The 26,551-nt window shown below is 33.8% G+C and overlaps 1 protein-coding gene across 2 annotated transcripts in view; it reads left to right on the top strand.

Moving 5' to 3' along the window:
• Positions 1–26,551, top strand: part of tafa1b (TAFA chemokine like family member 1b) — a 465,222-nt gene that overhangs the window by 11,106 nt on the left and 427,565 nt on the right. For both annotated transcript variants that reach the window (XM_087273710.1, XM_087273711.1), the window contains exons 2-3: positions 10,894–11,132; positions 18,472–18,563. The gene's annotated coding sequence lies outside the window, so the exon portion shown is untranslated. The remainder of the gene's footprint in view (positions 1–10,893; positions 11,133–18,471; positions 18,564–26,551) is intronic.

Here is a 26,551-nt window from a genome sequence, read left to right on the forward strand (position 1 = left end):
GGGGTGCCGCTAGAGCGGTGGGAAGTTAGGACGATTCTAAGGGCTGACGCAGTTTTAGGGTCAACCCCTATTCTTCACTCTCATCCGTGACACCAACCCCACACCCCCTTACCTGTTGCTCTTCATTTTTATCTGATACGCCCTCCACCACCGCATCCCCCCTCCCTAGTTTTGATCCATGACACTGCCAGAATGTTGTCATAGGATTGGTACCGATCAGTGGCACCCCTGGTGGCTACCCCTGATAAATAAGGGACAACGCGGAAGGAAAATGATTCAATAAATTATTAACCCTAACAGGCTACAGAACAAAAGTCTGTTGTCCATTAACTTGTCTAATTAGCCTAACTCGCCTAATAACCTAGTTAAGTACCTAAATTGTACTTTACAAAGTTTATTGTATCATTCAAACTTACTAGTAAAATAAGCACTGTCACTATGGAAAAGACAAAATAAATTAGTATAGTTTTAATTAGTAGTAATAAGTATTAGATTTTAAAATGTGTTGAAAATCTCTGTTAAACAGCCACATGGAAAATATTTGAAAAAGAATGAACATTTTTAGGGCTAATTATTTTCTTTCAACTGTATGTAAATCCTTTTTGTCACCATTTTGGGCTCATTTGTCATTAACCAGTCCTGATGTGACCAAAATAAATTTTCAATGTAATGATCCAATCCCAGCTCGACTGAAACATTGCAAGCTTGCTTCCTTAGCATACTCCAAAAATGGCTCATTAAATCTTCAAAAACCCATAAAAATATATATTTGGTCTAAAACTGGAGTCAATCCTGAGAGCTCTCAGCAAACACGATTCAGAAACACTTTAAAACACAAGTGAGAACCAAAATCTAAACTCTGATTTGATTTTGAAATCCAATAAAGCCAATATTTTATCTCCAGTTCATCAAAAACCATCAAAATCATCATAGCCATCAATATTTCATTAGTTTTGGGCGTCATCCCTCGAGTTCTTTTCCCCACACAGTTGTTTAATTGAAAGAGTGTCTTGGATGAACTGCGGGGGTTTCAGCCTAAACACACCTTCTCTCACCAGCCCCAACGGCCAGCACTTCTGCTTCTGAAGCATCACACGGATCTTCTCAGTCTTTATTGGATTCTTTAAATCCCATACATGCAATTACTACTGGAGGTGACCAGAGCAGTGGGCGGTTTAGAGGAACATGCCGGACTGCTTTCATCTCACAGTGGATCCTTGTGGGATGTCTAGGCTGATCAGGTATCACCTTCATGATTGCAGCAATATCTCAGAACTAAAAAAAAAAAAATTCTTTAAATATTCATTATAATATGTAATATTTATTATAACCACTTTAAATGCTTTTCATTTAACTGTATGTGATTGTTTGAAAAACTATGGAGATCAATAAACTCCAAAATTATTTGTGCAATTCAAAACTAATTTAATTCATTTTCTTTTTGGCTAACCATCAGAGCAGTGGTCACCAAGCTTATTCCTGGAGGGCCGGTGTGCAGATTTTAGCTCCAACCCTAATCAAACACACCTGAACAAGCTAATCAAGATCTTGCTAGGTATACTTGCTAGGTGTGTTGAGGCAAGTTGGAGCTAAACCCTGCAGGGACACTGGCCCTCCAGGACCAAGATTGGTGACCCCTGCATCAGAGTATTAAAGTCACTTCCCTTGGTTACAGCATGCGCATCCATGGGTTAGAAGAAACATCCATGGGAGAAGGGAAACAGCTACAGAAAAAGGTTAAACCATCTGACTTCGATTCTAGTCTATGTGCAACTGGAAAAGGTAAGCTATTATAGGTGCGGTGATTGATGGTGCAGGTGTGTGGAATTAGTAATCAGGGCCCGGTTTTCCAAAAGTAATCCACTAGGATTTTGGATAAGGGATTGGATCAAATCTTGAAAATGGGGTTTTCCAAAGAAAAAACGGATTACATAATCGGATTAGATCACGTAATCCAATCTTGGTTTTGATCCGGATCAAACCTTAAGTTTAGGTTTTTCAGACCTTTTTTGTAGGATTTGGATCACTTTGGTCCAAAAAACCTGGATTAAACTGATCCCATCAGAAGGGTGGATTTAGCGTGGATTTCATGCCCAAAATGTAATGAAAACTTTAAAAAATTATTAAATAAAACTATATTTGGATCATGCAGTATGAGATATATACTATTTATTCATAAGGTTTTAATTTTATTTGTTCATCTGTCAGGCTATGGTGATTATAGGCTTTAACGTATTTAGCCTTTCAGTATAGGCCTACAGCAAAATAGAAAGAGTTTGGCCTCATAAAATAATATATCTCATAATATATATATATATATATAAATATATATATATATATATATATATATATATATATATATATATATATATATATATATATATATATATATATATATATATATATATATATATATATATATATTCATCACAATGGAAAATATTTTTGTGTTTAGAATATTTATTAGTGATGCATGCAATGATTACAGAATAACAAAAAAATGCAAAGAATGGCAATGCCTGATTTTTAAAATCACTTTCAACAATTGCAAAAAGAGACTGAAAGGACAGAAGTTCAGCTTCATCTGGCAAAGGAAAAACTGACTCTCACCAAACTGCAGGAAACCAAGACCACACTTGAGATCAGCCTCCTAAAGAATACGCTCAGACAAGCTGCTCCCTCCACATCAGATGAGGAAGTCTGACATTATTGTGGAGGTTTTAACATTGTCTTTTTTTATTTAATACATCTATATTTGAAGCTTATTATAAATATCCTCAATGTACAGTGTTGTAGATCTCAGATGAGCGGACTGCTGGAAGAGGATGGAGTGGGGTTTTTCCTGCTTTTATTATTTATTATTATAATTTATTTTATTATTTATAAAATTTTCTTAGTTTTCATTTCAAATAAAAATAAAGTTATATTTACCCCACACTGGCTATTCTAGTTGTTGCTCTTTACATAGGCCTATCTATCCATCTTCATTGTGATTGAGCACTGGTAATCCAGATTTAGTGATCCTGAAAAGTTCCTATCCGGATCAGAATGATCCAATCCTATGTTGCTTTAAAAAACTGGCTCAAAAAGTAAGCTGGATTACGTGATCACGGATCGCAAAAACAGGATTACTAAATCCGGATAAATTTTATCCGGATTAAACCTTTTGAAAAACCGGGCCCAGGTGATTGTGTACGGGTGTGTTGAGAGGTGGCTGGAGAGGGAGAGTGATGAATGGAACTGCAGGAACGAGATGGTGAGGGAGGTTGGTGATTGGAGCAGCAGTAACTAGCCGGGGATGTGACACATATTGTATTTCTAGAATATTATTTTATTATAATATTGTAATAATTTTCTCTACAGGAGAAAGTCTTATTTGTTTTATTTTGGCTGAAATAATAGTAGTTTAATTTTTTTAATTGATTTTAAGGTTTAAATTATTAGCCCCTTTAAGCTACATTTTTTCGATAGTTTACAGAACAAACCATCATACAATAACTTGCCTAATCACCCTAAGTTAAATTACCCTAGCTAAGCCTTTACATGTCACATTAAGCTGTATACTGTAAAAGTGTCTAGAAAAATATGTTTTAAAATATTATTTACTGTCACCATGCAAAAGATAAAATGAATCAGTTATTAGAAATGAGTTATTAAAACTATTATGTTAAACAATGTGTTGAAAAAAAGTTTTTCTCTCCGTTAAACAGAAATAATAAACAGGGGGGCTAATAATTCTGACTTCAACTGTATATATATATATATATATATATATATATATATATATATATATATATATATATATATATATATATATATATATATATATATATATATATATATATATATATACACACACACACACACACAAACACTTGAAGTCAGAATTATTAGCCCCCATTTAATTCTTTTGTTTAATATTTACCAAATGAACAGAAACAAATCCAGGAAATTTTCACAGTATCTCTGATAACATTTACTATTTTTTTAAAAGTCTTTTTTGTTTTTTTTGTATTTTGGCTATAACAAAAGCAGTTATCATTTTTTTTTCTTGACTGTCTACTGAACAAACCATTGTTATACAATAACTTGCCTAATACCCTAACCTGCCTAGTTAAACTAATTAACCTATAAGCCTTTAAACATCACTTTAAGCCGCATAGAAGTGTCTTGAAAAATATTTAATCAAATATTATTTACTGTATTCATTTCAAAGATAAAATAAATAAGTTAAAAGAAATAAGTTGTTAAAACTGTTATGTTTAGAAAATGTGTTAAAAAAATCTTTTGCAGTAGATCTTGGGATAGCGCAGCGTGCATTGGATGTATATATATATATATATATATATATATATATATATATATATATATATATATATATATATACACACACACACACACACACAAACATATACAAACAACATGGTTAGTGCAGAAATTCCACAAACAGCATAACTATGTTTAGGTCTGTATTTATGAGCTAATAATTTAATAAATGCTCTCAGCACTGTTCTGCATTAACAGCATGTGAAGCATGATTTCACCACAGGTTGTTCTTTTCATTTCTCTCAGCTCGCAGGGAGTAATTAAAGCCCCAGAGACGGGAGGTATATTAGTGTCATGGCATTTTGGCTCAAATGATACAGAAATGATGAGTGACCATATACACAGAATTCATTAGTGACGCACAGTAAGACAGAGAAGCTTCTGAGAGCCCCGGGGGATCTGGAAAAAAATGCTCTTTTAGGCATTTTTGACTAGTAGAGGGTGAAATCTTCAAATATTGTGGAATAAAGACACCAGCATGTTTTTACAGGAAATAAAACTTAGTAACAAATGAATCTTGGCACGTCCTAACCGCAGTTGTGCAAAATTACAAGCAACTTGGGAAGAGTGAAATGCTCATCAGGGTTGGATCAATATCGAAATGTTGGCCTTCTGATATCTTTGTATAAATACATTGGCAACATAGCAAAACAGCCTCAGTAGATTTATGAAATGAAACTAGAGCTGTAAATAGATTTAATTATTCAATGTCAATGTGTTGGGTTCATCAGAAGTGCATTTCTGCATCAATGCTCCCACAAGCTCTCAAACTCAATCAAGACGTAACTAATTTCTTTTTCTCTTTCTCTGAGGTATACATTGTGCTGTACAGTATAGTCATGCAAAGTTTCAATATTATATTACCTCTGTTATGGAATGGATAACGTACATCCAAACGGTTGTTCTTGTAGAATATCAATTGTTGTGTAAGACTGAATGGCTTTATTCTGCAATAGAACGACAGACTGGATGTATGTTATCTTGGTTATTACATGTCTAGGTTCCCCTACATTGTTTAACATCTTCATTGCCAAGTTATGGTCAGAGTTTTTGAAAAATGTAAAATTTTGTTTTCAGAGTACTTGAGACTCCTATAAAAATCCAAATTATAGTAATACAAATTCAACAACCTTCAAGTAGGTATATATTTCTTATATTTCAAGTGGACCTCAAGTGAGAACAGAAGTACACCAAACAGTATACCAACATAAAATACCAAAAAAAAACAAAAACAAACATACACACATGATTGCTGTTAAAATCTCAAAATCACAAAGATGAAGTTTGTAACATTTTTACTTTAATCTTGAGGGTTTTTTTGTATAGATTGCACCTTGTTTATAACAAACTTTATCTTAATCTTCCTCACCACTCCACATATGTCTGAGATATTTCCATCTGCTATACATTCAAGAACTTCACGATCGGTATATTCGGCATATGAAATTGTTTTAGCACTGAATTAGTACATCAATATAGTTTTTTTTTGATAAAAAGACAGACATATTTGAAAAAATCTTGAACAAAAGCTTGCAATGTTACAAAATGTTTAAAACTTTAATTGGTTAGTGCAATCCCTCTTTTATACATCCTATCTATAAAATATTGGCAAACATATCCATAAATCTTATTAAAAACATCGTAAATGTGGCTTACGTCTTTATCTGGAGTGATGCCATGCTGCTTTTCAGTGTATTGGATTATTATTATTTTTTTTTAATTACAACATTTCAAGCCTTTCCGCCATTTGATTGGATTATAATCGGACTGCAGGCCTTAAATCAGATGAAATGCTCAGGAACCGCAAAAAAAAATGGGCTGATATGTGATGTCCATTGTAATGGACATAAATTGTAATAGTCCAAAAATGATGTTTCTGGGCTCCTAAGAGCATTCTGTTGCATGGTTATGAATAGTGTGAATAGTTGCAATTCTATGTGTGTTTCCCAAAAATGCATGAAGCATGATAGTGTGATAACACATTCTATACTAAGTCACTGTCCATTTCCTGAAATATAACTTTATATGTGGAGTGATATCCTGAATGTTTAACCATTTTATCATCATCTTATGTTGATTCACAATCAAGAAAAGCCAATAAAGCACTAAATATAATTACAGACTAGGCTATGGGGTGGGTGGCGGATTAAAGTACATATCGTTATGAATAAGAAATATGCAGTACATACTGTAGATAGTTTTCATGCACATATGTGAAAGTCACTGACTTTATTTTTTACTTTATCTTTCCCTATTTTTCCAACAATTTCAAGCATGTTCTCTAAATATTTTATACATATTTCATTCAGTTATTAAATTTATAGTTTTGTTTGTTGTCATTACATTTGTTTTACAGTAAATGAGAAAACATTAAAAAAGTAAAGAAGAGTACAATAAAGTCCATCCAAAGCCTTTAATTCTAATCACACTGCACTTAAATAAAGTAAAAGATGCAATCTACCACTTGTCTTCATAACTTAATGTCTTTTTTCTATGCTTGTATAATTTTTCTGAGAACTCTGAGAATTTTTTAAGGGCTCAAGTTACAATATATTTGTGTAAGTTACAGTCATTAAGTACATTTTTACAATCTACTTAGGTTTACAATGCTTTTGGGAAACACAGCCCTGAGCTGTGTTTATAAGTCGTTTAATTAAATGTAAAAGTTTCTGATTGAAATGTCTGATTAGAATAAAACACTCCAGTGAGCGGTGTAGAAAGCTTTATTTTAAAATTCCTAATTTGATTTCAGAAGTCTCCTATTGTGGATGTAAATCAATCCAAAGTTGAAAATATGTGGCGGCACGGTAACTCAGCTTTAGAGCTGTTGTCTCACAGCAAGAAGGTTACTATACTCCCAGTTGGCATTTGTGTGTGGAGTTAACATAGTGTTGTCCAGGTGCTCTGGTTTTCCCCATAGTCCAAAGACATGAGGTATAGGTGAATTGAATAAACTAAATGGTCTGTAGCTTATGAGTGTTGGTGAACGAGTGTGTATGAGTGTTTCCCAATACTGGGTTGCAGCTAGAAGGCCATCTGCTGCGTAAAACATAGGCTGGAATAGCTGGCGGTTCATTCCGCTGTGGCAACCTATTAGAAAGAGACTTAGTAAAATTAATGAATGAATGAGTTGATACACATGATTCCGGTCATTTTTAGACACCACATTATGCTGTGGTGACTAAATACATGGAAGCCCTAATGTGAACAATCACACACAAAAAAATTAATAAATAAATAAATAAATAAATAAATAAATCACTGAAGAATGAATGCAATATAAATTATTGCAACAATTTAAAATGGAGATGAACAGATACATTGTTGGTGCCATTTTATACCTACATATAGCAGTTAGTAAAGTCCAGCAGCTTTACTAACTTTGAGAAACTTTCTAGTTATATATCAAAGTATAAGACATTACTTTTCTTTCGGTGACCTGGTTTGTCACCAGTCAGAAGCTAAAGCAAGATAAAAGAATGTAAAAAGTAAATGTTGAAAATCTTTATCCTGAGCCTACAGTATACATTTAATAGGCTGTTATACTGGAACACCACTTGTGAAGGTGTAATCCTTAATTACAGCGCTTGACTGCTTCTGAAACAACCACTTCACCCTTCACAGTCCATATGGATGGATCCGTGTGAAACATGAGTGCTGATTTTAATCTCTGGATTTGAAGTAGAGTCACAAATGTATTACAAAAAAAGAGCACGGATCACAGCACTCATTTGAAAGGCAGAGGTGATCTGAGTCTATTGTTTAAAAGAGCATTTAGATGAATATATTTACATTTTCACCTACTGCGCTGATTAAATCTCATTTAACTTTCGAACATTTATACTCAAAGTTTATGTGCTGTTTGACAGATTGGTATTATATAGAATGAATTGTATTTTTTGTGATTAAAGATGGATTAATGAATGAATGAATGAATGGATGGATGGATGGATGGAGGGATAGATGGATGAATGAATGGAAAGATGGATGGAAGGGTCATCAATGTCAAGTTGACCAAATTTATCTACCAAAAAACAATTTTAAATTATATATTTTTTTTCTCAAAACAAACATTATTAAAATTATACAAAAACAGGATTATTTATTTTGTTGTGTAGTCATAATGTAGATTCATTATTTAATCACTTGCAAATGAATTCACATAAAGATTTGGATCTTTGGGAGTAAATGATGTTGTTTTTGTTAAAAATAATAAAAAGAAAGATCAGTTAATCATTAGAATCTAAATTATATTAAGATATATTTTACATATTAGTATATCTTTCCTTCAGTCATATGAATGGAAACCTCTGAACAAGAATATTTATATAATATGCAATAGTTTCGACACTGATTTTAACATTATTATAAATTATAGGCACTCTGCTTTAAAAGAAAACAGCATTAGTTGTGTATAAGACGATCAGGTCACTAACCATTAGGAATATGTGCAATGTGATGATTCATTCATTTATTATTTATTGACTTAGTCTCTATTTCAGAGGTCACCACAGCGGAATGAACTGCCAACTATTCCAGTATGTTTTACATGTCCTTGCAGCCACAACCCAGTATTGGGAATACACTAATTCACACTCATACATTACGGACACTTTTAAGTTTATTCAATTCATGTATATTGCATGCCCTTGGGGAAAACAGAGCATGGAGGAAACCCATGTGAACATGCTGAATAGTTCATTCAATTCAATAGCCAAAGTCAGCTGATTTTACTGATAGACCTACTTTTTTGCACTAAGAAATTTGGCTGAAAAAAGTGGGTAGCCTTTAATATTCATCTGCTTTGTGTTTTGGAGTCTGTTCTTTAATTATAACATAGAAACAATATTATTTAATAATCAGTTAAATACAACAAAACAAATGAATAGAAGATTAAAATGACTAGCTGAGGATGGGACAGAGTTAACATGGAATGATGTACACTAGGTAATACAAAAGGTCCACTTCATTAATGTACAGTACAGTACTGTAGCTGAACTTAGAAACAAGAGCAATGCCAGAATCCTTCAGCTAGCTATATAGGATATGGCTGTTCTTCTTGAGCAACAAACTGAAAGAGAAAGCCCGAGGGAGAGATAGAAAGGTATAGAAAGAGAGGGAGAATAGAAACTATGCAGGATGTTGTTAGTTATTTCCTCAGCAGCACTGCAGCAGAATTCAAGAACATTTCTGAAAAAGTTGCTGCAATGTACAGGACTAATGTTATTTTGCCTATTTGAGAACCTGGTATTTCAAAACAAAAGTTATTTTTCTCAAATACGGGGTTTGTTGTAACATGGTTAACATTTTTCACACATATGCTATAACGCAAGTGATCGTATTAACTAGTTTCAGTATAAACACAATATAATATAGCTTAGTGTAACTATAGCCCAGCAAAAGTACATTATAGCTGAAACACATTTTTTATTTCAGTTTAGTAATCTGCAGTCTGTTATTTAGTTTAACAGTTATTTAAACATTGCGTTAACTGGAAGTTGTTGCAGGCTTTAATTCCAACTTAAATAAAACAGTTGGAGAGGCGTGGCTAAGCCTATTTTGCCCATGCTGTCAAACTGACATCATCAGATAAGAGAAAATAGCAAATAGCTTATTTTTAATTAAAGATTACTAGACTTTTTTCAGTGGATTATTCGTTCACATTAAAGAGATAGTTGTGGAAAAAAAATGAAAATGACCTACTTATTCACTTTCCCTTGTGTTTTTTCTTGTGTATGCATTGCTACTGTATTCATAGTTGGGGGGGTGGTGAGGGGGAAATACTATGGAAGTGAATGTGTGACATCAACCAACATTTTTCAAAGTAACTTCTTTTGAGTAGAAACAAGAAAGAAACTCAAATGGGTTTTGAACCAGTGAATGATGACAGAAGTTTAATTTGAGTTCTTTAAGACTAAGGTGCAATGTAGAAAGATAAACATAAAACAATTTTTTAAAAAAATAATAAACTAGACACTAAATAGTATTACCTGTAGGGCATTGTCACATTTCTCTTCTTTCATTTCTGTCATTTGTGGTGAATAATGAAAAAAGTATTGTAATTATCATACAAACTTTGTAGTAGACTTTGTGTAAAAATATGTTTGCTATTTGAAATTAATTATACTACATAAATATAAGTAAATAAATAAATAAATACAAATTAAAATAAATAAATAAAAAGTAAATAATTAGCATTTTATATATTTTAACTATTAGGTTTTTAAAATTAATTATTTTAAAAATGTTACAATCACAGTTTTGTTTAAATTTAATGTATATTGATTTACTTTAGTGTGTTGACAATATTTATTTATTTATAGTTAGTTAGTTAGTTAGTTAGTTAGTTAGTTAGTTAGTTAGTTAGTTAGTTAGTTAGTTAGTTAGTTCAGTAAATGGTTTGAGTTGTGTTGAATATGATATTTATATTTTCTGTATAGTTTTTCTCCAAAAGTATCCTTGGACCCGTAGCACTTGTGCCCCACTGAAAGTCCAAAACTCCAGAGCTGCTAACTTTAGAGAACCAACCTGAAAACATTTGCCCTCGTGACTTTCCAGCAACACAAGCTATTGAATGAATCACTCAACTGAATCGATTCGTTTGTGTGAATCAGTTGGAATCACTTTAGCGATTCATTCACCTCAGCTCTGAATTGGAGCGGTTTTCCGTTAAGAAAAAAAACTGTAACGCGAAACGTCAAAACAAACATGATTTATTGATATTAACCTTAGTGCAAACAGCTTTCGAGAGCCGCGTTGTTTCCAGCAATGAAGAAAAACTGCATGATTCATGGGTGAACTTTAAGGTAAGGTTATGTTAAAGATATTAAACTTTAAACATGCTAACGTTATTTTACTGAACGTAACCTATAACCTACACCGATGTATAATATAAATAGTAACGTTATGAATATCAGTTATATCAACATTTTTATTGAACTGGATATTGTTTTTTAAATTGTGTGGCAATATTGGCAAACGGATGAGACCTCGGGCCAAACAACATATGAACACATGGGGGTTATTTGTTTTATTAGTTCAACAAATTAATGAAGTAGAGTAACATTAATAAAGTTTGCTTTGTGCGCTTACGTTTTTTAAAAAAATAAACTTTAGGGCAAAGATTCACACCCATCAAGTAATTACGACGTGCTGTTTTATTTTTACACTTTTATTTTTAACTTACTTGATTCAAAAACACAAACACATTTGTTCAACAAAATAATGACTGAAGAATATTTAATATTAAAGCTATATAGTCTAGGAAAATTAGCTGTGAACAAGCAATAACCTTCTGTCGCAGTCAAATATATTGTGTGATAATGTCAACACGTTATATACACTCACCGGCCATTTTATTAGGTACATCGTTTGCCTTTAGAACTGCCTTACTCTTTCATGAATATCCCCACACCATTACACCACCACCGCCACCAGCCTGCACAGTTAATATAAGGTAGGATGAAATCAAAATGCCGTCAACAACACAAAAGCATATGTTGTTTTGTTTCTGTTTAGCAGAAATCGAGATTCATCAGACCAGGCAACGTTTCTTCTATTGTCCAATTTTTGTGAGCGGATTATTCTTAGCCGGCAGGAATATCACCCGGTGTGGTCTACTGCTGTTGTAACCCATCTGCCTCAAGATTCAGCATGTTGCGCAGTCAAAAATGCTCTTCTGCATACCTTGGTTGTAACAAGTGGTTATTTGAGTTATTGTTGCCTTTCCAACAGCTCAAACCAGTCTGGACATTCTCTTCATTAACAAGACATTTACATCCACAGAACTGCCACTTACTGTATATTTTCTCTTTTTCAGACAATTCTCTGTAAACCCTAGAGATGGCTTTGCATGAAAATCTTAATAGATCAGCAGTTTCTCAAATACTCAGACCAGCTCGTCTGGCACAAACTTGTCACGTAGAAGTACACTGTTAGACCTTACTGGGCGTTTTTACAGTAGAATAAAAGTTTGGTTACAGTGAGTAGCTGGCAGCAGTGTTGCCAGTTAATTACTGTAATAGAGCAGTAGTGGTAACTAACTGGAAATTGTGTACAGTTAATTACTGTACTGTAGTGGTACAACTCACAGCATTATACTGCATACACATTAATAGCATGTCATAGTCTTAATACAATTAATTAGTATTCTTACCTGTTATTAAAAATAGAAGGCATAAAAATTTAGACAAATGTATTTTATTGTTTTGGCAGCAAACAAATAACAGAAAATGTATAACAAAATTAAGAAATCAGCAGATATAAATATCGTCTTGCATATTACAGGTCTGCACAGTAAGGCTGCGGTCACACTACCGTTTGAGCATGCAAAATTCTGTCATACGGCACTGCGAAAAGAAGCGGGATTAAACAAAATAATTAGAGATTGAAAAAGCAAGCGACTGGTCCATAGTTTAAATTTTTGTTCAGACAGGTCATGTTTTAATCTTTGGTCTCAAGCAATTACATGATGTGATTTCGCAGGTCAGAGTTCTCCAAGTTTGAACTTTCCAATGCTGCGAACAGTAAAATTTTTCACATGAGCCAGCATTCCAGGTCTGCAGCATTCACATGCGTATGAATGGAAGTCTAAAGGGAGAAAAGTGCAGTGTGACTGGGACTTTAAGCTGTAACTCTAATTAAACACACCTGATCAAACTAATTAAGGCTTGTTAGAAATCTACAGGTAATGTTGAAGCAGGGTGTGAACTAAACTCTGCTGCGCTGCAGTCCTCCAGGAACTTGGAGTTTGACCCCCATGGTATATAGCATATTTTAAAAGCAACTGCCAACATTTATCACACAATTGTACATACAAACACACACACACACACACACACACACACAATGAAAGTGCTGCAGTAAAATGTGTTTCTCTCTCCTCAATGCTGACCATGGAAAAAAAAAAAACTAAACAGCAAAAAACAAAAAATAATTATTTTATTTTTTAAAGTTTCAAATAATTAAAAAATAAGCATATGAAAAGAACACACACATACCCTATATATATATGTGTGTGTGTGTGTGTGTGTGTGTGTGTATATATATATATATATATATATATATATATATATATATATATATATATATATATATATATATATAAACATGTTTGTCAAACACAGGCAGATACTGTGTCAATTCTCAATAAAAAGTTTAAAATAATTATAAAAAACAAAAACAAAGTCGGCAACACCGAAAATCCAAAGGATCCAATCTTTTATTGTTATAATTATTATCTACTTTAAAATCTCATGACCACAAACTTTTCTATTGTTTCTAATATAAATTCATAGGTGGAAACACAGCTCTGAAAAATACTTAGCAACAAACTCACAACCTGGGACCTGACAGTGGAGCTTTTATGTGTGGATAGTTATTTGTATCATATTTTTTGTGATTCCCTGTGATGATTTCTGTGCACATGTTACCTTACTGAGGTGATGGAATTTATTGGTTTCTAATAAACTGTTAGCATCTGTACATTATGGCAATATGCAACATCCAATAAATAAATATACTTAAACAAAAGCGAGGAGAGGCTAACTAGCTAACAATGTAGCTTTCAAGTACACAGTTCAAGATAAAAACAAAAGATTAAAACACAGCCTTATTTTAGAAACCCTCAAAAACATTTGAACACATTTTACTTATTCATTGTAGATTCTTATTTAAAGCTTAAAACATATCAGACTCTACATCTGAATTGATAGACAGAGAATAGAGCACACTCAGCAGTAAACAAATCAAACACCTGACTCCCTTAAAGGGCCAGCCTTTTCTGAAAACTCTTTCTAACACCTTTGTGTTTAGAATAAGGGTGCTTTCACACCTGTGAATCGATTCAGTTGTTCCGAAACAGAGATTAAAATTGTTACATTGTTGCTCTTTGCTCTTGGAGCGGTTTGCTTTCACACTGCAAAGTTTCTAATCGGACCAAAAGAGCTAAAACAAGTCACGTGCGAGTAAACTCTCCTTACATTGGTCAGAGTGTCAGGGTTTATTTTGCAGTGTTCCGCTCAGCTGTCAGGAGGTGGTGGTTTGGTGGTGATTGACAGGGTGCGCGCGTGTGACGTGTCTGAGGAGAGACACGGTTGGGAGGGGTGAGAAGGGTGCGCGACGATGCCTATTTGAGGACTGGGAGAGAGACGCGAGATTACCGGGAGGTCATCACTCGTTTGCAGGCATCCGGAGACTCGCGAAACTTCCTGCCCTACTCATAATTCTCTCTTCATGTAGCCGTAAGCCTATTACATATCCATAAAACACTGTAATATAACCGCGCTCGGAACGGATCGCTTTCTCACTGCAATCGAACTGCTCCAGGGTTCGTTTCAATCGAGCCGAGACCACCTCATTCAAGCGATCTCGGAGCGATTACTTTGGCGCGGAACAGAGTGCGATTGCCCTGTTCACATATGCCAATCGAACCGCGCTAACTGGGCAAACGAGATACGTTCCAAAACAAAAGTGTAGGTGTGAAAGCACCCTAAGACAGCCTGTGGGAGTGTGGTGAGGCCTAAATCATTGTCTTCTGCCTTTAAAATGCACGTCTCTATAAACAGCAACATAAAGCATCAGAGTAAATGGGACAGTTATGGTTAAACAGTAATTTGCCATTTATTGTCACAGTAATGTGTACATAAAGTAAATTACTGTAATTTATCCTTTGCATTACACATTTTTATACAAACTCTACTCCTTTTACAGTAAAATACTGTTTCTTTTCATTACAGCAAAACACTGACTATTTTGCAGTTATTTACTGCATAATCTACAGAGTAACCGTGCAGTTAAGCTTTAACCCTAATTAAGCACACCTGATCCAAGGTAGTGTGTTGAAGCAGGGCTGGAACTAAATTCTGCTAGGCTGCGGCCCTCCAGTAGTTTGACACCGCTGGAGCATAGCATATTTTCAAAGCAACTGCCTACATTTATCACAATTATGCACATATTGTTTAATAAAAACAATTAAAATATGCAAACTTCATCCATAGGAAAAAAAATAAATAAATAATCTGATCCTCATGTTGTTCCAAATCTGTGGTAATATTAAAAAAACACAAAAATTACATGATTTATACATTTATTTAGGAAAGCCTTTATACTATACTGTTAATGCCACTTTTACTTACTTCAATTGAAGTTTTCCAGACAAATTCATTGAGTCTCTGCAAACAGGTATGTACGTGCTGTTTAAGATTTTTTTTTAATTTACACATTTTACTAGTCATTTAGCAAAATACTAAAATTCAGTTGAAAGTGCAATTTAAAAGCTGAACTATAGGTTAAATTATTTAAATTAGACTAATTATAGAAACGTAAAAAAAGTTATAAGAATTATTATGACAATTTCTTTGCTCTGTGTGAATATTTTTGCCTTTAAATGCATCTCATCCATATCTTATGCTTAGCTTTTAATGATCTCTGTGGCATTGGTTGACTCCTGATACTCAATGTTAAAACATAAAAGAAACCAAAGAAAACACATGGCTGCAGTGAAATTCAGCTTATCATCAATGCAATTTCCCTCTCTTCCCTCAATACTGACCATTCACATATCAAAACTGAACAGTAAATATATATAAATTTATATAATAAATATAAATAGCAACATAAAGCATCAGAGTAGATGGGGCAGTAATGGTTGATCAGTAATTTACCATTTATTATGAGAGTAAATATCTGTAATGGGTACATAGAGTAAATTACTGTGATTTATTCTTTGCACTACACTACACTCCTGCTTCTTTTACAGTAAAATACTGTTTCCTTTCATTACAGCTAAACACTGGCTATTTTACAGTTATTTACTGCATAATCTACAGTAAGGGTTAACAGTGTACTTAAACAACCTAGTCAGCATAAAATAGTATGGATAACATTTATGGGTCACACTTTACTATAAGGTTCATTAATTAATGTTAATTAATGCATTTACTAACATGAACAAACAATGAACAATACATTTACTACTGTATTTGTTCATGTTAGTTAACGTTAGTTAATGAAAATTCAGTAGTTCATTGTTAGTTCATGTTAACTCATGGTGCATTAACTAATGTTAACAAGCATGGACTTGGATGTTAATAATGCATTAGTAAATGTTCAATTATGATTAATAAATGCTGTACAAGTGTTGTTCATGATTAGTTCATGTTAGTAAAAGCATTAACTAATGAACCTTATTGTAAAGTGTTACCCATTTATGAATATTTATAAAATGTTAGCCTTGATTTAGAGTTTTTCCTTCTGCAGCTTAGTAAACATTATGTTGTTAAAAGAAAGAAATAAAAAAGATTGGATAACAGCATTTATGTTAGAGATTGACTTCTATATTTAAAACATAACCAGAGGCTTTGTTTATTGATATTAGCTGACAGTGTTTTTTTTTTTTTTAAATGGGATCAATGGTAATGTGAAAAATGAATGCCGAAAGACAGCAGAAACTGTAGTAGCATAAGTCAGCCGCTCTGTACAGCAATAATAATAAAAAAAATCAGACTGAGCTTCTTATAGAAACTTTTCCATTCATTTTTTCCCCTTTTTTATTTATATTTTGTGTCATTAATTATGCTGATAAATTGCTGTGGTTCATTTGTCGTATTGTATAAAATGCCACGGACATGGGGAGCCACATTCTGTTTATTTGTGTGGTTATGCAAGCAAAATTGGAACACTGCATGTCTTAATTTGATTATGCCTATTCTGAATGTGACCTTATTAGGTTGAGGGTAATTAGAAAATGCTGTTTAAATGGAGAATCCTCATTCTTTACGCGCCAATAGACACCCTGTTCCAGCCCATATAAATGTAGTCAGCTGTTTAAATATTTAGCATTTCAGTGCTTTGTTTAACAGAATCCTTCAAACATTAAAGGGAGAGTGTCTCCAAAAATTAGAACCTGTTGTTAATTTACTCCACATATACTGTATCTGTTTACTTCAGTAGAGCATCAAGAATTTTTAACTCTTTGGCAAAAAATTCAGCCAAAGTTTATAAATCTCCTAAAATATCTGGGATTCCCCATGAATTTTAAATCACAACAGTAGGCGTGGCTTGTTTTTTCTTCTGTGGGCAAAATGCATAAAGTAGCATTTTATTCAGAAACATTGGAAACTGCTCACCATTTCTGTTTGTTGTCAAAACTGACAGTTGGAGGGGTGGGGTAAATATGTTAACCACGCCCAATTCTTTAGTAATCTGACAAATTAACTAAACAAAACAGGAAATGCAGATTTCAATTGAAGATGAGATGAACAAACCATTTTTTTTTCTTAATGACATGCACAGATGAATTGTTCACCACAAGACTAGCGATGTGAGATAACAAAATCATATGGTTAGTTTTGATTTCTTGAGGAATTGAATTGTATGTATTTTTGCAATCCTTTTCATTTAAGCCTATTTTCACTTGGCTTTGCAGCTGAATATGTGCGCACAGCTATACGAGTGAGAGAAACATTAAATAATTAATTGTTTGATAAATGAATGAGAAAAACTTTACTATATACTCAGAGGACAAAATTACATCTATACTGGCTTCAAAATATTTGTACACCATTAGAAATGTTAATAGTAATTTGCCATTTTTTTTAATTATCTACACGTTTTATTCTTGTAATTTTTATAATGTTTTTAGCAATATTGTGTCTTTTTAGTTTTTTTCTTTTATTGATTTTTCATTTGCTATATATTTTATTAATTTGATGGTTAAATATTACTTTATACATAGCTAAAATGCTTTGGCAATAGGCTACTGTACGATAAAAAAATAAAGTTCAATAAAAATAGAAAAATAAAAAAGAAATAAAAATCAGTTTTTACCTGTTAGTGGGTGCACATATATTGCTTAAAAGAAATAGTGGATTTCTTTTTCATTTCAGTAGCCTTTTTAAAATGACCTTACTCCATTAAAAAAGAAACTGTGCAAAACATTATCATGATAAGTAAAAATATTGTTAAAAATCATATTATTTTTTGTTTGCCACATGTAGTTAACCATTTATGTGCTGTGGGTAAAAGTCACTGGGTTAGTTTTGATTTAATATGTACTTTAAATTATGACAAGTCATCTATTCAGTTTGTTGGTAGATTATATGTTTACAACTAGTGTATGATTTTGTGTGTGTGTGTGTATTTCAGAGTACATCAAGCTGTGTGAATGTCAACAGCTGACATGGCCAGCAGGAGCATCAGAGCAGACCTCATTAATATTCACGACCCTTCCTAATAAGGTAAAATCAGAGTATGTGTTTGTGTGTGTGTGTTTTAAAGCTTTAATATCCACCTGAATGGATAACCAATACAACAAATACATAATGACATACAATAGAATAAATGCACACACATCAAAGTTACACAAATTGCATGAAAAAAGAATAATCATACAGTTCATGGCTATCACATAGTTAGGTAAACACTTGCTGAATTAATTATTTTGATTACATTTAGAATGAAGACCTTTTAAAAAACTTTTTGTTTACTAGGAAAAAGTCTGCCAAATTTCAAAAGATCAAACTGGCAGAAAAGGGAATGCGAGTCATCTGCAGGATAACTGTCATCTTTGTCTCTGTCCTTTCTGTGTGAAATTGTGTTAGTTGTTTCTGAAGACTGCAAGTGAATTTATTAGTTATGGATACAATCATGGGAAGTCTATTCTTGAGTTTGCAATTTAGATGCTTATACCAGGCAGGAAGATAATAGGTTAAAATATTTTGATAGTAAAATATTATGTGTTGTCATCTTGGCAAAGATAAAACAAATCATTTATTAGAGATGAGTTATTAAAACTATTATGTTTAGAAATGTGTTGAAAAAACAACTTCTCTCTGTTAAAAAGATATGAGGGAAAAAATAAACAGGGGGGGGGGGGTAATAATTCTGACTTCAACTGTATATGTTTCTGACATATATGGGACACATTTGTGTTTTACATATATGGACATATTTGTTTCTGGCATATTTGGTGATATATATGTTTTGGACATGGCGACGCTGTGGAGCAGTAGGTAGTGCTGTCGCCTTACAGCAAGAGGGTTGCTGGTTCGAGCCTCGGCTGGGTCAGTTGGCATTTCTTTGTGGAGTTTGCATGTTCTCCTCGTGTTCGTGTGCACTTTCTCGGGGTGCTCCGTTTTTTCCCACAAGTCCAAAGATATTTGGTATAGGTGAATTGGGTTAGCTAAATTGCCTGTAATGTATGTGTGTGAATGAGTGTGTATGGATGTTTCCCGGCGATGGGTTGCAGCTGGAAGGGCATCCGCTGTGTAGAACATATGCTGGATAAGTTGGCGGTTTATTCCTCTGTTCCGCTAAAATTTAAATGGGACTGAAGCGATAATTTCGTAGTGTACAGGTCATGAGCAGAACAAGTGAGCGTACTAAGGGTATACGCAATCAATGATCCTCAGAAGTTGTAATACCCAAACAGCTCGTGGAAAAAACTATTTTTTTGTCCTAACCAATACCTGAAATTTATATTTTAGAAACAGCTATTTCTTGCAGCTGAACAACAGGATAAACTGAGACAAATGATCAGCTCAGATACACTTCATGTGCTTTTATTGCCATACTACTGAAAGCAGCAGCAGATAGTTCACTTCAGAACTTGAAAATAAAATAAACCGTTTGAAATTGAACTTTAAAACTGTGGCTCAGTGCAAACCCACACGGATCAGTGATTCAGCATCTGTATTTAATAAAGTTTAATATGTATTAATTTGATTATAAACCTTACCATTTCATTGGAGTGCAGTGAGTGTGCCATTATTTGCTTCTGAATGGTTGTATTTAAATTTCTTTGGTGTTTCGTCTGGTGCGAACAGCCACATTGCTTAATATTGCATATTTCGTCATGTAGCATGTTGTAAAGACATTGGCTCACAATTACAATATTATTTGCTAATTAATAACCAGCTCGTGTGGAACTCTGAATCTGCATCTCATTTGGAAGTCTTCTACTGTCCACCAGAGGTTACATTTCGGTTGCGGACCCACAATTTAAGAGCCTTCATGACTGAATGAATCAAATATGCAGTTTTCCACCAAGGCAACCCGGGATGCTGAAATATAATTGATTAAATTGGCATTGGGTGGGTTAAAGGTACCAAAAGGCAGACCAAAAGGCAGACGCTCTGGCACAGAAAGTACATTTTCAAAGCAGAATATCTGGCTTTAGCATTGTTTTTCAGATAAACAATCAGTTGGATCAGTTGGAATGTTTCTTAAATATCTGCAAACATATTGTGGTATTTTATGCTTTAGAAGAGTCAAAAACTTTTTCATACAGCACTTTTAAACATATTATCCCAGTGCATTCTAATCACATTTGACTTAATGAGACCTCTGTGTATAGTGCCATGAGGAGCTGCATGTTTTAATTCTGTTTAGTCAGTTTTTTGACTCTCAAAACACCCATACACATTGACATGCATTATGTGAGTCTGTGTCACCAAGGACCACAGTTTCAGCTAAAATTGTTCTTAAATGTTCTAATGAAGAAAAAAAAAAGTTCCCTACATCTTAGATAGCCGTAAGGTGAGTAAATTAAAAGCAAATTTGAATTTTTTGGGTCAACTATCCCTTCAGGCTTTTACAGCAAATGATGAAACTAAAAGTGTAATATCACTCTACAAAAAAGTTTGGAATTCATTTAGCTGCTTTTTATTTTTTGTTACAAAAGTGAAATGTGAAGTATTGCTCACCACCGTACAGCATGGAAAGAAACATCAATGTTTTTCATGCCCCACATTTCATATTCAGGTGATTTTTAGGCGCAGACATGTTTGTTTTGTGTTTTGACTATTGATCATCCAGCTAAAAATATCTCAAGGGCATATGCATATTTGAGTCTATATTAAGTTACCACTTATAAATCCAGACAGATACGCATAGACTTTTAGTTTCCAGTGAGCAGCATGAAGCCATTGGGGATCGTTCAGCAAAGGGTAAGGATTGACTGACAGAGTAGGCAAGAAAGTAAGAGAGAGAACCCTCTGAATACACTTTTATTCCAGCCAGCGACATGGACATGATATCGTTTTCCCCCATCTTCTGATGAGGGCTGCCATTCCCTCCATTTACTGTGACCTGCCAAGCACATCTGAAAGGCTTTTCACACAATAGAAAGAGTCTTTTCTAAAAGAACAATGTATAACCTATTATTGAAACCCAGGAGAACGCAGGTCAGGCACGCACACTGTAGTTTATGATGACGATAAATGTCAAATGCATTTTGTGCTCACATATGAAACAGAAGTCAGTGATAATGGAAAAGTGTCGACGCTGTTTCCCTCCTATTTTGTTTTACTTGCGCAGTATGTAGCTCACTATCATTACTATGCATGTGTTAGATGGAAATATGAGAATCATTTTAACATGCTATGTATATATGTTGTTGAGGTAGAACAAATATGGAAGATAATTATAGAAAATTGCTAGGTTTTAAGCTTATTTGTTTGTCTGGATGTGGTCTGATGATACACTGAGGGGGAGTAATGATTATGATTTGGGTGAGACTTTGTTGCTTCCTAACATCAGAAATGAGCTATGTATTTGCTGATGTGGCAACTGGAATAAACGTTTGTTTACCAAATTATATAATGTAGTGCTGTTTTTGTAAAAAATTAAACCTTAAATGGTAATAAGATTAAACTCGGGAGAATCCCATATTCTTTTTCTGGTGTGCAGGAGAGGACTAAAATCAATTAGTAGCCATACTACAAAATCACCAGTGTTGAATTAACACCGAATAAGCCCTGGTCAGATCACATGATTTATGACAGTCGCTATGTCAGATTATGCTTTTTTTTAAAAAAAAAAAATCTTGACTTGTCCTGGGTAAAAAATGTGCCAGACTACACGTTGCTTATCAATCCTGTGACATCTACGATGATCGTTATTTCCTAAAGCAGTTACAAGTGTTGCTATAACAACATTTTTTTAATCTTATTTCAATCTCAATAAACACTAATGCTTGCTGACAACTAATAACTACATTATTTAAGGGCATTCATTATGAAATAGTTAATCTTATGATTCCTTTTTGATTATTAAGATATTTTCTTTGAAATCTAAACGTTTATTGTCTTGCCAGGGTTGCTTATTAAACACTCCCTCGCCTGAACTTGCTGCGAGTCAGACAGAGGAAATGAAAGCACATCAGCAACAGCAAGGAAAAATTAAATGCTCAAGACATAATCTTTAAAATAAAGACATATTTTAAAAATAGCAAATATATACCTCAGGTTTGTGATACAACAATCACAGTGATGCAATTAAAAACTTATTTTCCACAGAGCAAAACGCATCATGCACCCATATATTAGTGCAGGGGACGAACAAAAATATTATTTGTATATTTTTCTTGGAAAAAAAGATCTTTTTGAAACAAATTTTGTGTATCTTAATTTTAGTGTATCTTTTGTTGGTCAGTTATCTATAAACAAGAATAACCAACAACATTTGACGTGATGCAGTTTAAAACAAATCTGCTATTTGGGCCAAAACACAAATTGCAGTGAAATTGTGTTAGTTTGTTAAATAAAATAATAATCCAGCCTAAATAAAATTTAAATGAAATATTTACAGTTTTAGAGAAGCCTATATAAACTGTTTTCAATTTTAATGACAAATTTGAATAAGCAGGACATGCTTTTGCTATGTATTTGCAGCACATGTTCCTAGATTACATCAGAAGAACAAACTCTGTTGGAAGAATGTGAAGGATCAGAAACTCGTGAGAATGGAGATGTCTGCGTATTTGTGCCAGGCTGTCAGATAAAATTGCCGTAATTAAAAAAAAAGGTAGTTAAAGTCGTTTAGACATTTAAGCGCATTAGCCAAACGCACAGAAGAAATGCTGCAAGATCATATGTGCGATCCGAGTTCGCCAGTGGTACGCCATTGTAAGTGCACCTAAAGTGTTGTCATAATTTCTTCCACTTTTGGGTCCAAATTGACAGAAAAAAAATCAACTGGTGACTCAGTGGTTAGCACTATTGCCTCACAGCAAAAAGGTCGCTGGTTCGAGTCCCAGCTGGGCCAGTTGGCATACCTGTGTGGAGTTTGCATGTTCTCCCCGTGTTCATGTGGGTTTCCTCCGGGGTGCTCCAGTTTCTCCCACAGTCCAAAGACATGTGGTATAGGTGAACTGGGTAAGCTAAATTGGCCGTAGTGTATGTATGTGAATGCCAGAGTATATGGTTGTTTCCCAGTGCTGGAAAGGCATCCGCTGCGTAAAACATATGCTGGATAAGTTGGCGATTCATTTCGCTGTGGCAACTTCTGATAAATAAGTTGAAGAAAAATGAATGAATAAATGAATATTTTATGTGCATTGGTGGAACATGCTCTATATTTTCTTTTGCTATAATTGTAACAATTTGTTGAACGACAACACAGTAAGCCATTTTTTAAATACACAACCAAAACACAACATTGTAATAATACAATAACTGCGTGAAGCAATGATCAACCCGAGCTCAAACTAAGATTGTTTTCTTCATGTCATGACTACAAACATGTGGAAGGCACAAGGGAACTGCTTCCTCTCTCTATTTGTGCACACTTGCCACACATCTACATTTGAAATAATGAACTTAAGTACAGGGTGCTTACCAAGAAAGAGTATGGTTGACCTGTAATGAACTATACTGTATTGTACTGATCCATAGTGCTCAGGGGAAAGAGACTTTTCTCTTGGCCAATTTAAGTAGTATAGTAACTTACATATAGTATGAGTTAATAGGTTTATTAACTCATTTCTTATAACTCCTTTATTTTATTTTTGCCATGATGACAGTAAATTATATTTTACTAGATATTTTCAAGACACTTCTTTACAGCTTAAAGTGACATTTTAAGGCTTAACTAGGTTAATTAGGTGAACTAAGCAGGTTAGGGTAATTAGGAAAGTTATTGTATAATGATGGTTTGTTCTGTAGAAAAAAAATATAGCTTAATGGGGCCAATAATTTTTACCTTAAATCATTTTTTTATATTATTTTATATTTAATATTATCAGGCAAACATCATTTGGGAAATATATAAAAAAAAAAAAAACAGGGGGGTGAATAATTTTGACTTCAACTGTATGTTTGTATGAGAAACTGATTCTAAATAAGGAAAATATACAGTCCAGTTTGAGTGTGCATAAGGGCCAAAGTAGCATTAGGCCATTCATATTGACTGCTCTCTACCCAATCAGATAGAGACATAAGTGTTATTTATTTATTTTCAGGCAAGAAGTCAAAATCCTATACATCTAATATTAAGTACTAGGGGAAGTAATACAATCATCCTGGTGGATGAGCACCGATCTTTAAGTTTGCTTCTATGCAGTGGCGAATGGTATATTCATGAGCTGCCAATGTTAAAGATCAATCCAGTCTTCTGCTCCATCTGAAATGGCACTTTTCCACTGTATAGGCTTTCTTCTGTGCACAGTCCAACATTATTGAGATCCCATGCAAGCCGTATTGATACTAAAATGTGACATGTAAATTGTCCAGAAAGAATTGTTGCCATCTTTTTTTTTGCCACAATGCTGTTTTAAGTAGAAAATGCTAAGCAATGGTCTTAATGACTATCTTTAAATGGAGATCAGTAATCATATTATTTACCTTAATCTGAATAAGACAATAATATGATTAATGTGCTTACATGAGCTGCTCTTTAAATGTTCCTTTTATGATCCCATTTTACAAGTTAAAGCACATAATTCAATTAACATCATTTCGTCTCTAGCTATCCACGTTTCCTCTGGAGTTTTATGTAATTTCGGAGTTTAATTTTTAATTTGTCGACTTTAACTGCAGTTTGGCACTTTCACTTTCATTCAGGAATATTTCATGCATGACCACATGACATGCATCATATTGGATGCAAGTATAGAATGGTGGAAGAGTGTTGTTTTAATGGAACTGGATACTGCATGAGTTTTTACCCTGTGAGTAAATAAACCTCAACATTTTGCGATGCAGTTATCTGTGGTCCTTCACTGACTCGGTAGGTGCAGAGAATAATGTGAAACAGCTGTGTGTATGGAATATCCTGTCACAAAAGGTGGTGACAATCCGACGGTAATAGTTTGATTGCTGTGTTTACATGTCTGTAATGCACTTCAATAATGTGACTAAAATTGGCAAACTCCTCATGTCTTAATTCGATTTCTGTTTAGTTAAATTCATCACAAATCACTGTTTGAATGGTCGACTCTTAATCAGAGTATTGTCTTAATTGCATTAAAATCGGATTATTGGTGTCCATGTAAACATACTCAATGTCAACCAATTGCACTTAGATTTGCCCATATTTAAATATAAGATAGACATCAAAACAGCTTGATTTCACCAGTAAAATGTACATCGGATCATCAGTGTACAATAGACATAGTCTGAAGTGATATTAAAGGCAAGCAATGATTTAGCTGATGGCAGATTTTTTTAATGCATATAAATTTAGCATAAACATGCTGTTTAAACTACAGTTTGCAGGATTAGTAAAGCAAGTAATCTGGAAGAACCTTTATGCTTGAAATCCTCAGAGCGATCTGCAGCGGTGGCGGAGCTCAGGCCTGAGAGCTTTGTCAGAATGTATCGGCCGGATTAAGTTGAAGTCAGTGAGGCGTAGAAAGATAGTGGGTTTTTGTGGTACTTGGAATGTAATTAATTAAAATGCTTGTAATGGCTGTACTGCCGATTATAATGGCAACACTGATATTCAGCCAGACAGTAATCTGAAGGGAACATCGTCTAGAAAACCACAGCATGGATTTGTGTGTGTGTGTGTGTATGTGTGTGTGTGTGTGCGCATGACCTACTTGTGCATGCACACCTCTAATTGTGTGTTTCCTGTTCCTTGGATCCAATTAATGGCTGTAAACCATTTAAATTTTCACTCTGTTTGAATCTTGTGTCGATTTAGTTGCTAATGCATTAGCAGATGAGTGAAAAACACTGAAGTTATAGGAACAGATTAAAGAGATAACAGCCATTAACATCTTAAGCACTTGAAACCAAACAAGAACACCAACTTTTACTTTCACACAAACTATATGTAAACACACCCACATTAAAAATGATGAAGATTAACAAAAACAAAATAAAGCTGGGACCTTTGGGTCTTTGCAGTAAGTATCAATGGCTAGTTGAATAAGTGTGTTTAATTTAAGCTATCTGCAGAGGGAAGATTGATTTTTAGCATTGTTCATTGTAACTTGCACAAC

Source organism: Danio rerio, chromosome 11 (assembly GCF_052040795.2).
Source record: "Danio rerio strain M-AB ecotype USA chromosome 11, GRCz13ab, whole genome shotgun sequence".
NCBI classification, from domain to species: Eukaryota; Metazoa; Chordata; class Actinopteri; order Cypriniformes; family Danionidae; genus Danio; species Danio rerio.